Genomic DNA, 13702 nt, shown 5'->3' with positions numbered 1-13702 from the left:
ATTATGCATCTTTGAAATATAGAAAATTATTGTTATGAAAGTTGAAATGAAATTTTAAGGGTTTCAGTGGGTCTATTTTAACATGTGAATTGTAGCATTCATTCCCCAAAGTGAATTCTAAAATAATAAAATGCACCCGGGGATATTGTAAAAATGTAGATTCTGATTCATTAGAACCTGGGAGGGGCCTCAGATTCCATATGTCCACAAACTCTCAAGAAATGCCATATTGCTGGTCCACAGATCACACTTAGAGTAGAAAGGGTAGGTGACCCCTAATGAGCCCTCATTATTTATGAAAGCACAGTGGGGAAGGTAATGTGTTGCAACAGGAAGAGCAATGCCCCAGTATCAAATGACATTAGTTCAAGTTTAAGTTCTGCTACTTGCTTGCTGTGCATCCTGGAATAAAATCATGCACTGATAGTGAACTTCTGTTTTCTCATCTACTATGTGTGTGCAATTTCTGCCCCTACCCAGCTCAAAATAGGGAGGGGTTCTTCCAACTTGAAGTTTACATTCTAAGTAAATGTGTAAGGCAGAAATGTATATATGCATATACTCTGTGTGTGTGTGTGTGTGTGTGTGTGTGTGTGTGTGTGTATGATCTGTATGTATATATGTGGAAGGACATTTAAATCTCTCATTGTGTATATTATTTCAATAAATCCAACACAAGTACATAGAGGCTTTGTGTACTCACCTAGACGATCATCTCTTCCTGGACAATTGGCATCATGGTTTGTTGTGGCATCTTTTAGTTCCAGTGAGGTTCACATTACCTTCTATCACCAGGAAAGGGTGGAGAATACAGTAATAGTACAAATCCCCTAGGGATTGCCCTCTGATCCCCAAAGACACAAGAGTAATTTCAAATTAACTTTCAAATACATTTGTATAAACGGTTGTTTCCTTTTTCAGAAAGAATAATCCACAACATTCACTTATAAACAGAAACTTAAATTGCAACAGATGTTTCCCTTTTTGAAAAGGTTCTTGAATTCATTGACAGACCTTTGGCTAAACTGATGAATTAATTTGTCCAGGCCAGAATTCATAAATCCTCTAATAATTCTTCCCTTTACACATGTTGACTTGATTTTTGAGAACTACAGCATGTGGTTTCAAAGTTTGAACCTTTACTACTTTAATCAACTAACATTTTTTGTGGGGCTGGATGATGACCGATCACCAAAAGATAGTTAACTCAGACATAAAGTCCAATTTGTCAATTAAACAAGCCTGGATATCTAAATAATAAGTGGAAATCAATCGGTGTCACTGAATTTTGAAATGTTTGGCCATTTTGATATAACTGTTTTTCTTCCAACTATATTGAAGATAAATTTCTAGGTATTACTACAAAGCTTGGAAACGTGTATCATTGCTACATTTAGATGTGGCTGGTTTAGCCTAGCTGTATACAAGCCAGCTATTAACTATACAAAAAATTTTTAAACTGTAAATACATTTATTTATAATTCGTCAGTTTCTTTTTTTTCATTAATACATGAAAGCTAAGTAGCAATTTAGCAGGGTTCAAGCCAGGCTTCAATAGAACATTTAGCAAAGCTTTAAAAATTTTAGTCTTGTTAACTCCCTACACTAAAACCAGAGGTAAACGTTGCTTACCATAAACAAGTTTAAGATCATGTTGGGTAAAAATCTTTTTAAGATTATCCGTTAGAAAACTTCATTTCTACAACCAAGTTAACCAGTTATCATGGGTCTTTCCTTGTGGTTAATTCTAACAGGTCAATGGGGAAAATGCACTGGATCACTTACTAGTTATAACAAATATGGATTTAAATTGGTAACACTTTCCTTTTTGATATGAATCAAATGTCTTGGAATCCTGTTAGATAATTGTAGTGAGACTAGTCATAATTTCAAGATTAAATGTGTTCTATGCATTGGGAAGTTCAGATTATGACTGTCCAATTCTTATGTTGGTTAAGTATAAGATAAAGGATAAAACCCACTTAGAATAGTGGTTCTTAAATTTGGGTATACATTAGAGCCACCTGGAGGTCTAGTTAAAACACAGATTGTTACCAGGGTGCCAAGATCATTCAATGGGAAAAGGACAATCTTTTCAATAAATGATACTGGCAAAATAGAACATCCACATACAAAAGAATGAAGCTGAATCCTTGTACCACATACAAAATTTAACTCAAAATGGATCAAGGACCTAAGAGCTAAAACTAAAACAAATTCAGTCTGTACATAAAATGGAACATTATTCTGCTGTAAAAAACAAACAAACAATGAAACTCAGATAGATGCTACAACATATATGAGCCTTGGAAACATTATGCTAAGTGAAATGATCCAGATACAGAAAGAAAAGTGTTGTACGATTGCATTTATATGAGGTATATAGAAAAGGCAAATTTATAGAGATAGAAAAGTAGAAGTAAACAGATTGACTCAGGAGTGGGGTGGGAGGAATGCGGAGTTATTATGTTTAGGATGATGTTATGTTTAGAGCTTATGTTTAGGATGATGAAAAAGTTCTGGAAATGGATAGTGATGATGGCTGTACTACAATAGCTGTGCATTTAATGCTACTGAACTGTATACTATACAAATGGTTAAAGGGTATATTTATATTACGTTTATTTTGTAACAATAAAAAAGATAAAACTCATGGACTCCTAGGCTCTGTCCCCAGAGTATGTAACTAGGTCTGGGTTAGAGCCGGAGAACTTACATATCCTTTTTTTTCTTTTCTTTTTTAATGTTCTATTTATTTTAGAGAGAGAGAGAGAGAGAAAAACAGAGTATGAGCAGGGGAGGGGCAGAGGGAGAGCGAGACACAGAATCTAATGCAGGCTCCAGGCTCTGAGTTGTCAGCATAGAGCCTGACACGGGGCTCAAACTCACAAACCACAAGATCATGACCTGAGCCAAAGTCAGACGCTTAACTGACTGAGCCACCCAGGCGCCCCATGAGAACTTAACATTTCTAACAAATTCCCTGGTGATGCTTATGCTACTGGCTTAGAAACCACACTTGAAGAAACCTTTCCTTTAAAGACTAGTTCTTCCCACCCAATAAGAGAAGGCATTCGAAAAAGGATTTAAAAATATATGTACTCCAAATTGTGGACCAATTCTGGTTGAAAGTGGTAGATACGGTGTTCAGAAGGATTTTTTTTTAATGTTTATTTATTTTTGAGAGAGACAGAGACAGAATGTGAGTGAGTTAGGGGCAGAGAGAGAGGGAGACACAGAATCCAAAGCAGGCTCCAGGATCTAAGCTGTCAGCACAGAGCCCGATGTGGGGCTCTAACTCACGAGCTGTGAGATCATGACCTGAACCGAATTCGGTCACTCAACCCACTGAGCCATCCAGGTGCCCCCAGACGGATTCTTGAACTATGTCCAGGCTCAGTGGGAAAGAGCTTTAGGACAGAGTAACAGTGCACATGATATACAGGAGGAGCGGTGGACAGAACAAATGCCACATATTTATTATCCACAAGGTTGGTTGGTTTTGATCTTGTTCTTATTGTATCCATTTTATAATACAGAGTCATTCTTGCACTTGAATTTAATTCATATCACAGAACTATAGCTCTTTGGTGCTGGCTTCAGCCAAAGTTAAGTCGATGCTGCCCAGCCAGGTCAGGGTGTAGGTTTGTCTTGTGTAGGGGTTGGGGAAGATGGTGAGGTGGGGGAATGGAGGAGGAGAGAAGAGAATCGGGCTAAAGACAGTGAAAGCTGATAGGATCAAGTTGGAGAAAAGAGTAGCAAGTAGAAAAGCATGTGCGAAGATTTCTTGTGAATTCTCAAGCACTCAATTAAAAGCAGGCCAAAGCTTGAGGACTGGGTTGAAGGCTAAAGACTGTGTGTGGGAGGCAGAGGTGGGTTAAGGGTATGCAATACATTTTTCAGGGACAGGCCCCAATACTGGCTCAGAATCTCTTAGGCATGGCTTTTTTAAGGCAAGTTGTACCCAAAGCCTGGTTTACATCTGGAATTCAAGAACTCTCCGTGTTTTGAATATGGCCTAGAGAACACATGTGGTCCACAGGCTGCATTTTTGCCACCCACAACTTTGGGCCACATTTGTAGGAGCCAGCAAAAGAATCAATCTGCTGAGTCAGGATAAAATCTCACACTTTAGAAAATATTATCCAAATAGGCATTCATACATGTTGCCATATTAAGCACTCAAGTGGCCCCGTTAATAATAAACTCTTTAGACACAGAAGCACTTACATCACAAATTATGTTATGAATTATAAATAGAGGATAAAACAGCTGAGAATGTGAAGCCAGGAGTTCTAAGTTCTGTTGCTAGCTCAAGCATAGGCCTAAAAAAAAGGCACGCACCTCTCAGTTCAGTTTAAGAATTTTCCTTGAGTATTTTTTTATAAGGCACTTAGGCAAATGGTATATAAATGAGACCAAGTGTCTGTCTTGAAAGTGCTGAAAATCTAGGAAGGGGGTAAAATAAATACACAAATTAATACGTGCAAGACATGGAAATAAAATGTTATGAGAGAGACACAAGCAAAACACTGACTAAGGTTCAACAAAGGAACAAACAAAAACAGTACATTATTAACTTCTCTGTATCCATTAGATTCTCTTAGCATGTCTGGTTCCCAGGACAGAGTAAGCATTTGATAAATGGTTTTTTGAATGACCTAAATGATCATGTCTCTTCCAGTCCTAAACAGTCTGCTAGTGGCCCGGTCAGCAATTTATTTACTCTTAATTTGCATTATTAGACCCAGTATCTATTTCTGTGCCACAGAGTCACACATAGGTCAGTGCATTAATAATCGTGAACTGGTTTATAGTCCTGTGCTCCTCAGGTGGAAGATAAGCAACTTTGGTACAATCTATTAAATATAATATAATTCAAAGAGGGATTTAAATAAAAGAAGATATTGATAGACCCATAAATACAAATACAGGAAAGGGAAGTTAAGAATTGCATGTAGGGTCAGTAGAGTTGGAGGAAATGATTATGTACCGTTTTTCCTCCAAAACTCACGTCTATTTCTACCAGAGGAGCTTGGAACAATTCTTACAACTGTGAAATACTAAGAGCCATGTATGAATCAGTCATGCAAGTTCTTCTTAGCATCCGATTCATATCACATATCATATTTGGCACACTGACCCATTTTTGCAGGAGGCCAAGCTGGAATGTGCCTGATAGTTGAAATCCTTTCATTTTGCAGACTGGAGATTCCTGCAGATGAGGTTTCATGCGCTTGGCAATATGGAGACCATGTTGCAAAGGAAAAGCAAAAGGAGTTCGGTTGCTTGGAATTTCTTGGCTGTGGAAAACATCTTTTAAAGAGAAGTGACTTCAAGGCAGTGTTCTCAAAAGTTACGAAGTTCTAAATGTGTTTTAGCAACTTTTTTTTTAAAGGCAAAGCTCAAAACTGATTAATTTATTTCTGTTCCACTGAAGAGTACAATAAATATGTTATGGTTCTTAATCTTACTAGGCAAAATTAATCTTTCTAATTACATAAGCAAACATGAATCCAGAGCTAGTTAAACATGAATCCAGAGCTAGTGCAGCTAAAACTGCAACCACAAAGGATAACAAATGGACAGAATCAAGCCTTTTGGCAGAATATTATGATACAGTGTTGCAATACAAGAATTTTATTATCTGCTCCACAGTTTTTATGATAACAAAATTACAATTCCTTTCACTTTTTTGTCTATTTAATGCATTACTATTTGACAAATAATTCGAAGTCTAAGTCACTAACATAACAATATCACATCTTACCATATAAATTTTTAGGTAAATAAGGCATCCCTTCGGCCACTGACCAAGCATCTACACCTAAGGAAATTACCTGGCTTCTCCAAACTTTATTTTCTGTTTTTCTGTTCCCCAAGAAGCAGACCCTGAAACAAAGATCTGAGTGCAAGCAGTTCTTTAGGAGGGGGGAAAGAAGGGGTGGGTGTGGAATGCTGGAGGCAGCTCCTACTGGCTGGTGAGAGCTGACTGTACACATTTCTTCTCAGGTCCCTGTTCAGTGATGTCACATTGAGAGCTTGAAATAGGCCACGGCGGGAGCGTTTACACCATGGAAAGCAGCAAGTGCTAAACATCAAGGCTGTTTTTGTTTTTGTTTTTTGTTTCCTTTATGCTTTGAGCACTGTTAGTACAGGATACACAGTAACAGAGTGGAGCCGTGAGTAAGACAGGAAAGAGACACACTATTAAAGACACGCTAATAAGCCTGTTGTCCGTGGATTTAAGCTGCAGTTTAATTCTGGGGAGAAACTGTGGGCAGTGATAGAGGACACACTGCAAAATTGTAGCACTGCTGAAGGTAGAATGAGCTGGGGCATTTATATACCCACTCAGTCATTGGAAAGGTGTCTGGGCATGGGTGGTCGATTCCCCCTGACATATCTGCCTCTAGTGAGTGGGGAAAAGAGGCCTTGCCTATCCTCACCCAAGAGACACAGGTCCCAGCAGCTGGAAAGTGGCCCAGCAGCCACTGAAACAATAGGACCCAGGAATAGGGGTGGGGCCCCAACAGCATCTGCTATAGTTTCTTTATAAAATAAAAATAAAAGCATCTACCATCTCATTTCACTTTTTTAAAAACATTTTTAAGCGTTTATTTATTCTTGAGAAAGATAGAGACAGAGTAAAAGCAGGGGAGGGGCAGAGAGAGAGGGAGACACAGAATCTGAAGGAGTTCCAGGCTCTGAGCTGTCAGCACAGAGCCCGATGTGGGGCTTGAACCCACAAACCATGAGATCATGAAAGTAGAATGTCATCACTGGAGACCAACAGTTTGTGAAGGTGACATTGACAGGTAGGCACGTTAGGGGCACAGACAAGACCTCTACTTAAAATTACCTCCTCTGGACTATTTTGACCCCCAAAATCTCCCCCATTGGTTCTCTGTCTGGGTTTGGAGCCTGACAGGCCCTGATGATGATTAAGTAGGATATTTAAAAATAATACATGAACCCACAAACTTCACTGATATTGGTGCCCTGATGATTTGTCGGGATACTGGATGCTAAGGAATCACACTGTAAAAGGAAGTTTTATAGGAGAAGAAGGTTGGGAAAGTTCAGAGCCTGGAATTCTGGGTGAGGACAAGGCAAGTGCAGAATGCAGAGGTCAGAAGAATGCCACTCTGGCCCCAGCTTTTTCCAGAGCTGTCCCTACGTCCCCTTGGCCCTCCCAATAATTGCCTACCACTGTCGCGGGCTGGTCTTAACATATTGGATGAAAGTAGTTGGGTGACAACAGACCCTAAATTACCTCCCTTACTCTTTTTCTGATGCCTGAAGTTCTATTGTCAAAATTTCTTTCTTGGACTTAAAAGAGAATTCTCTGAAACTGTAAGCAACTAAGTCTTAACAATACGTTAATAGTTTGCTCCCAGGTGTGTGGGTGAGGGGAGAAGGCAGAGAGGAGAGGAGAGGACCAAGAGGTAGGAGAGCACAAGAGTGCAGGATCCCTGCAAAGTCTGTAGGGTTTGAAGAAGATACTCAGAGAGGATAGAAGGAAGGACACTAGGAAGAGAAGAAACAGACATGTTCCAAAATGACTCAAGCCAATCTGGCCATGTACCACTCGTAGGTTCCCTTTGGTCCTAGGTGAGAGCTGCTGAGGATGAAGTTTTCCATGGTAAGGGTTAGTGACATCCCTCCAAACTCACTGTCAGGTTATAACAAAAGCAATTCTCAGCGAATTCTGATACCTTACAAACATTTATCAAACACACATTCGCAGGCAAGAAGGTCCCAAACATTTCTTACCACCTGTTTCATTGGCCCCACAAGGTCCCAGCCTCCTACCCTTCTAGGTGCTCTGACCACTACGTTTCATGAAAGGCTCACCTGAGAAAAATGCGACAATATTCCACAGGCAGGATTCTATTCATCTTATTAGTTCTCTCATCAGAACAGAAACCAAAGACTGGACATAGGACTGTTTAGGGATTAAGGACCATTTACGGATCAAGCATGAACATGATGGCAAAGGGCACAGGCTATAGACTCATTAGATTCTTACATCCCTTACGTTCGGGGGGCGAGGGGGGCGGAGAATGTTTAAATTAAAAACAAACTTTTGATTAATCTTTAAAAATTCAACATTTAGAGCTCATGTATAGCATTTGTCACGACAGTCAACAGGCCATTATTTTAATCAATAAAAACTCATTTTCAACATTCACTAGCTAATTAGAAAAGCCCCATGTGTGGTCAAGGAATGGCCTCTGAGTGTGTCCTCTTTGTTAGGATGCAAGCTCACCATCTTAGATGGGGATTCCTGGTTAGAGCAACTCATAGTGCCGGACTCAAGGCCAAGTATTTTGTGGCCAAGTGCAGACATTCTAATCATCAGCTTTCGGAGTGGAGAGGGGAGTGGGGGCGCACCAAAGACAAAATCCACGATCTTAACAATTTTGAGTAGAACTAACCTACCGATTGGAGTTTCCCATCCAAGTATTTTTCTGTTTAACTTTATTAAAAACATCCTATAAATTTGATTTCTCAGGCTTTGTGTTTTTGAACAAATAAAACTGTTGGCTCTTCTCCAATGAAGAAAAATGTATACTCTTTTCTAATCACTCCTGGAGACGTGCACTTTTCTCACTTCACTCCTTCAGTTAAGCCTAAAAGATAAAAAGTTGAAATCCTAACAGACTTTAAAGAATATACTTTAATCTTATCCACTGCCTGGAGTGCAACTGCAGGTTACCTAGCTGATTTTTATAAAGTTATCTTTCAATAACAATTTGGGACGAATGACTACTTTTCATTGTTGTGTCTTCTTGGAGTTAAGACATCAAAACTGCAGAGATATTATGCTCACATCGGGTTGGAGGCATTCTGGGCAAGTAATCTAAATCTTACTAATCTGGGCAATGGTTCTGCTAATCTACCAACAAATAATCTAAACTGAAAAACTAAGTGAAGAGTCAGGAAAGGAGGAGTCAGAGAAGAAAACACTTGTCCAAATCCGTGTGCAATCACAAGTAATACTGTTTATTGGCAGAAAAGTACAAGGGAACTTCTACTGTCATTTCCCATCAAGAGAACAGATGTAGGGATTATTTATAATTAACCCACGAACTAGGCAGCAAGATCATTAATTCCTACTTAACATACCCATGAACATTCAGGTTCAGAAGGGTAACTAATCATGTGTCGAATAACTACAAGGGTTAATGAAACTGAAACAAAGTGAAGGTGTCCTGAAGTTCATAAAGCTTACTTGGTGGAGCCAAGAATTCATGAGCCTTGACTTGGCTCTTTTGTTGGAGCAGCTTCCTCACTAGCCATGGTAATGGGCAGTCTAATAGACAAGCTGTGACTACGCCACGCCTGGCAGCCCTGGCCTTGATTTAGTAGACACTTCTGGAACAAATAGTCTGGCTAAGTAAGAAAGCTTCGTAACTAGAATTCTCAAAAACAAACAAGTCCACTTAATTTTGAAAGTAAACTCATCTTTTAAAATATAGAAGTAAATCAAATCTCAGTGGAAGACAGTCACCCAGGCTACGAGTGAGTGAGGATGTAGGGCCACGATGCTGCATGATGGGGATCTGGTGTGAGATTCAGGGTTTCATAGTTAGAGTCTGGTAACTTTCGCTTCTACCCATCCTCAGTACAATGCAAATGGTTATTAGTAATCATTTGGAAAATGGCATTCAATGAAGATCTTTATGCCTTCAGAACTGTTTAAATCCTGCTATGGATTTGAATCTTCCATAACTATTTATTGCAATGAAACAGCAGGTATCACTCGTTCAAGGTGGACTCACAGGTACCCCATCTGATTTTCAGAAGAGTCACTCTCCACCTTGCTCAATCACATGGCTGACTCAGCATGTCCACATCCCCAGGCTGGAGGTGTCTTCATCTGATGTTTTGCAGGAGGGTCAAGCAGCCTTTTTTTAGTGGCAATGAGTTTCCGTAGATCTTTTCCATACTCAGCTTTTTCTTATTGAGAAAGTGCTTGAAATGTTTCTCAGTATTTACTAATCTGACATGGTAGGCTAAGCTGTATGATCTCAGAAGATTCCAGAACACAAATATTCTGTCAAAGACTGTGTGGTCAAACCCTAGTAGAAGCATGTATATCAGAAAAATAAAAATCAGATTCCATTCTTAAGTGGTATAAAATTAAGATACTGCCCTAGCTCTCCTTCCTGTTAAACTTAAATCTGTATACTAATACAACATGCCAATGTCATGGTTTTTAATAATATAATCCAGTAGGTATGATGAGAAACAATGACTGTTGGTTAAGTGTTATTGGGAAAAATGCCAAAGAGGTTACTGCCTGTGTTCTCTTCTAGGATTTTTTATGTTGCAGGTCTCACACTTAGATCTTTAATCCATTTTGAATTTATTTTTGTGGATGGTGTAAGAAAGTGGTCCAGTTTTCCTAACACCATTAATTGAAGAAATTATCCTTTCCCCATTGTAGATTCTTGGCTCCCTTGTTGTAAATCAGTAGGGCATATATACCTGGGTTTATTTCTGGGCTCTCTATTCTGTTCCATTGATCTATGTGCCTGTTTTTATGCCAATACCATACTGTTTTGATTACTATAACTTTGTAATACGGTAGGAAATCAGGGAGCGTGATGCCTCCAACTTTGTTATTCTTTCTCAAAATTGCTTGGGCCATATGGGATCTTTTGCGGTTCTATACACATTTTAGGATTGTTTGTTTTATTTCCGTGGAAAATGCCACTGGAATTTGGGTAGGGATTGCATTGAATCTGGAGATTGTTTTGGGTAGTATGAACATTTTAACAATATTAATTCTTCCAATCCATGGGCGCAGAATATCTTCTCACTTATTTATGACATTTTCAATTTCTTTCATCAATGTCTCTAAGTTTTCAGTATATAGATCTTTAACTTCCTTGGTTAAATTTATTCCTAGGTATTCCATCTTTCTACCTCTTGTCTCTCATTGTTCGAAGTTTGCCAGGCAGCTTCTTTTTGGTGCTGGAGAGACCAAAGGTGAGAATGCATGGGGCTTTCTATCTAGCAAGAGTGAGGAGCAGAGGGGGTCAAGTGAAGCTAGGGAAGCTGGGGTCAGTGACAGTGATGATCTCAAGTGTAGAATTTAGCGTCTGTCTTCACAATTTTCCTCTGATCAGTTCCCCTGGGCTCAGGCCTGAGTAATAATAATCAGGTGCTGCACCAGAAGAGAGTATGAAAACAAGAAGCTGTACCACTAACGCCGTTATAAGCGTCAGCAGCTTTGGCCCCAATGGCACCACAACATCAAGAGATAGTTACAGGTGCCATGGCAGAGATGCCTGGTTTCTGGCTTCTGTGGCCACTGAAGATAGTAACAGCAGTTTTAGCAGCAGTAACAGAGAGCTGCCTGGGTATTGACCACGCTAACTTTGACAAGAGACGTGAATGAGCCACTCCACTGTGGAAGGTCTGGGTGGCAGTGGCAGTGGCTGTGGCTGTTTCGGTGACATTAACTGTGGCTCTGACATGGATAGCAGGAGGAGACCTAGCTGCCGGGAGTCTGAGTGAGAGAGGGGGCAGTGGTGATGCCAGTGGCTCCAGTACACAGACCACCTTGCCAGGGTGACTGGTATAATCACCATATTTTACCCTTAAGTGGGGCGGTTCTACCTGGCGTAAGAAAGATTTTGCTTCTTGCTATCAAGGAATGGATCTATTAGGGTGAATCAGAAAGAGGTCTCTTCATCTCAGCAACCCAGATACCTTCTTCTCAGCAGAAATTAGCTTTTGAACTGTACAAAAGTCACGTTTTCAGCATCAACCAGAAGAAATATGAACTTAAACTTTAACATGCCAGGGGGGCCTGGGTGGCTCGGTAGGTTAAGCGTCCAACTTTGGCTTGGGTCGTGATCTCATAGCTTATGAGTTCGAGCCCTGCGTTGGGCTCTGTGCTGACAGGTCAGAGCCTGGAGCCTGCTTCGGATTCTGTGTCTCCCTCTCCCTGTACCCTTCCCCCACTTTCACTCTGTCTCTTTCTCTCTCTCAAAGTTAAATAAACATTAAAACATTGTTTAAAAAACTTTAACATGCCAAATCCCTGTTCCTCTTCTTGGATCCTCTTGTACTGCAGCTTCTGGGTGGCTTGGCCTTATCTTAGTATTCACCTTATTGGTCAAAGATATCGAAGGAATCATACAGTTTCATTACATTTTTGGGTAATTCTCAGCTCCTTGAAAGGGGTGGAGACCACACTTCCATGGAGAAGCGATTTTTTATTTATTTTTATTTATTTTTTATTATTATTTTTTTAACGTTTATTTATTTTTTGAGATAGAGAGAGACACAGCATGAACGGGGGAGGGGCAGAGAGAGAGGGAGACACAGAATCCGAAGCAGGCTCCAGGCTCTGAGCCATCAGCCCAGAGCCCGACATGGGGCTCGAACTCGCGGACCGCGAGATCGTGACCTGAGCTGAAGTCGGACGCTTAACCGACTGAGCCACCCAGGCGCCCAGAGAAGCGATTTTTTAAAAGGAATTTCATAGTCAAGAAGGAGAGGAACACTTGGAGTAACTGATTGAATTTATTCAAAGTCACATCCAAGAAGGACAAGTACCACTCAGGGGAGGAAGCAGACTATTCTGTAACATTTCATCTACTCATTGCAGATCTGGATCAAGAGGTGGGACATCTGGGCAGAGGTACAAGTGCAAACTGCCAAGTGATGAAGTCTCTGACATGCCTTCGGAAATGTTGCAGGATGTAGACCAGTGTCCTTATCAGGACTCCTCAAGGAGAGTGTGTCATGTGGCCAGGAGGTGGGGTGGGCTGGGGGAGACCCAGCCAAGCATAAGCTTAAGGAGAAAAAGATGGCCAGTAATTTGTCTTCAAAAGGGTACAGCATTGCCTTGAAGAACTTTGGCTCTGCTGCCACAGCACCTTCCCTGGTCTTCACACAACACTTTGATCCTCCTTTAGGTAGATATTGAGGAGCAACTATTGAAAAGCAGACACATCTGGGGCTGACAAATGACAAGCCTGCCCTAGGCTCCGCCTACTTTTACCCCATCCCGGGTGCCACCAGGCAGAGCTGGTTCTGGCCCCTCCGGCCTCTCCTCCAGACTGCATTTCCTGAGGCTCCAGCCATCTCGCTTCCATGTTCCCAAGCCCCCAGTGATTTCCCATCCACAACTCAAAGAGGCCCAGCACCTCACTCTACAGTGTCCAGAACCTGCTCCTGCCACCATTTTAACTTTATTTTCAGTTCCTCCCTCTCCGTATCCCTATTCTGGTCAAATTAAATTCTTACTGATTTGTTGCACACCATGTGCATCAGCTTTTTGTGGCTGTGCTCATGAAACTCCTTAGGTGACATTGCTCTTAGTGGCTTTCCTCCCTCACCGCACCCCTGCTCCTCCATATCCGAATCCATCCTGGCCTTCGCAGCCCGACTCTGTGCCACCCCACCCCCCACCCCACACGGAATCTTCCATGATCTACGAAGTCTAACAGCTGGACTTCAGGTGCATTTCATCTACACGACTCCCAAGAGATGGAATGTCGTGTAGATTGTGTCATGGCTGACCAATGTTTGTCTTATTCCCCCGTGATAAGCCTGTCAATTCTTGGAAGCTCCCCCAGGAGTCAGTGTGACTTCTTGGTGGCCATCTAATCCAGGACCAAGCATCTTGCTCCTCCTATTGGAGGAATGTTGGCAATTAAAAAATGTTTAAAAGGAA

General features: G+C 40.9%; 1 long non-coding RNA gene across 1 annotated transcript in view; it reads left to right on the top strand.

Moving 5' to 3' along the window:
- The window catches only part of LOC144614183 (uncharacterized), a 138867-nt gene extending 133399 nt beyond the window's left edge, over positions 1-5468 (top strand). Inside the window, exon 3 of the long non-coding RNA XR_013551790.2 lies at positions 5205-5468. This is a non-coding gene — a long non-coding RNA (uncharacterized LOC144614183). The remainder of the gene's footprint in view (positions 1-5204) is intronic.
- The last annotated feature ends 8234 nt before the right edge of the window (positions 5469-13702 follow it).

The sequence above is a fragment of the Panthera onca genome, chromosome D4, assembly GCF_046562875.1.
Source record: "Panthera onca isolate mPanOnc1 chromosome D4, mPanOnc1 haplotype 2, whole genome shotgun sequence".
Taxonomy (NCBI): domain Eukaryota; kingdom Metazoa; phylum Chordata; class Mammalia; order Carnivora; family Felidae; genus Panthera; species Panthera onca.
Note: the sequence above shows the minus strand (reverse complement) of the source record. Positions and strands in the feature narration are given on the sequence as shown.